Below are 1,982 nucleotides of genomic sequence, written 5' to 3'. Positions count from 1 at the left end.
ACATCTCTGGAATACATACAAATTTTTTATGATGGAAGATTTCATTCACCACTCAGTCCCACTTCTAATAGCTGAACAAGCTACTCTTCATCAAATTGAAAAGATTATTAATCAAATGTGTTATATAAAACCATATTTGTTTATAGTTGTATATATGTTTAAATTATGTTGTTTCCATGTTTTCAAAGTGGTGTGATTTGGCATTATGTTGAGCAAGATTGATAACCTTGCCACCCAAGCGATGTACTTATAGCAGAGTTGTGACTTGGCAGCATTTAGTGCCAGGCGGAGTTACTGCTTTGGAGCTAGGTTGTGTTGTGTAGCCTTTTTTAATTATTCCCAAAACACATAATAATGTCTGTTAATGTTTAGCGTATTGTGTATGAGAGTATGCAACCTTGATCTTTAAATCCAGGGTGTTTTCATGTCCTAAATTTGAAGTAATTGAATAACTAATATTGAACATAAAAACAAATATACTTTTATGTATTTATATGTTTAGTAAAAAGATAAATATAGTTAACTTTAAATTGGTTTTCTAATTTTGCCTTTCATATTTTAATTTGGTTTGTTATCTTCACTGGATTTTAGGATCAAGGATGTAAATATTCTATTGTTATGTGTTATTGTTGTGATGTTTTGTGTTGGTATTCATTTTTAACAATAGACACCTTCATGTTTGTGACTATTGTAAAAAATGAATAATAGGTAGTTTCATTATTGGAACTTACTGCTTTTATTTATTTACTGAAAGCCAAGACGACATGGTAAAAATGCAATTTATATCTTATATTGGTTTTTTTTTTTTATATACATATATAGTATTGTTAATCCTTTTGTACTTCGAAACAGATTTTATTGTTACATTTTCGATAAATGTTTATATTAACTGCCATGTCAAAATAGGTTACTATAAATAGGTACATCGATTTTCAGTTTTTATGCGGAGTTTTATTTTTGTTTTTTTTGTTGTTGTTGTAATTATAGTATCATAATTCCATTTTTTTTTTCTTTAGGATTTACGATTGACGCATTTATACGATTTATAAAAAGAAACCTGATTACCTTTTATTGTAAATTTTGGTCAGTTAAAATGATATAAATGTATGCAATTAGTTCAGTTTTTTTTAAAGTTTTCTCTATTTTAAGCCTAATAATTTGCTGTACGTAATTTGGTGGTTAATATTGTAGTTTAGCGCATTTTTCAAATATCGAGTTACTTAAATTTTATAAGGTTTTTAACTAATTAATTAGCTTAGTTTGCATTTGCAACACTTTTGAGGAAAGAAAATATTCTTATATATGTTAAATTCTTATAAATATTAAAAAGAAAAAATTCTTATACACGTAAATCATTGTTTTACATTTCGGTATTCTGGTAAAAGGTCTTCATCAAAAACTTGACTACTCTTAATAAAAATATTCTCCTGACCACCATTAAGGTAAAACGGCAAAAACGGGGAAGGGAGGTCCTTTATTAGTGTCAAAATAATGAAGAGAACTTAACGTTTTAAAGACAGTTTCCTTTTTTAAAGAAACATGTATCAAGGGGATACCAAAAAGTTAATAATTCATGTATAATTAACGTTCGCTTTATATTAATCTTATAAATTAAAGTTCATGTTATAAAAGATATCACAAGAATTTAGCTTCACTTTTTCGTCAATTTAAAGCATTATGAAGTGTTATTATTTTGAGTCAGTAACTAAAAACGTATTGCGTTGAACTTGGTAATATCAAGGAAAATGGTTCTGCCTAACACTGATATGACCTATGTCAATGGTAAATTACTCAATATTAAATAATTGGTAAATTATTTTACCTCCGCATACTTTTTATTTTAACTTTACAGATGGTTTAATTTTTTAAATTTGAAGGCGTTTTTCTAAAAGGGTATTAGTTATGGTTTCGCAACTTTAAATTGTGGAATACAGCCACTATAAATTAACAGACCGACCATAACCCGTTTTACGGGTTACTTA

General features: G+C 27.5%; 1 long non-coding RNA gene across 1 annotated transcript in view; it reads left to right on the top strand.

The window, feature by feature from the left end:
* LOC149892866 (uncharacterized) overlaps positions 1–1,115 on the top strand; it is a 2,577-nt gene extending 1,462 nt beyond the window's left edge. Inside the window, exon 2 of the long non-coding RNA XR_016449512.1 lies at positions 1–1,115. This exon is cut by the window's left edge and continues 462 nt beyond it. This is a non-coding gene — a long non-coding RNA (uncharacterized LOC149892866).
* Positions 1,116–1,982: the final 867 nt, after the last annotated feature.

Source organism: Hydra viridissima, unplaced genomic scaffold, assembly GCF_058129835.1.
Source record: "Hydra viridissima isolate aposymbiotic clone 2 unplaced genomic scaffold, HvirCarnegie_v1 scaffold_1, whole genome shotgun sequence".
NCBI classification, from domain to species: Eukaryota; Metazoa; Cnidaria; class Hydrozoa; order Anthoathecata; family Hydridae; genus Hydra; species Hydra viridissima.
This window is presented reverse-complemented; position numbering and strand designations above follow the sequence as displayed.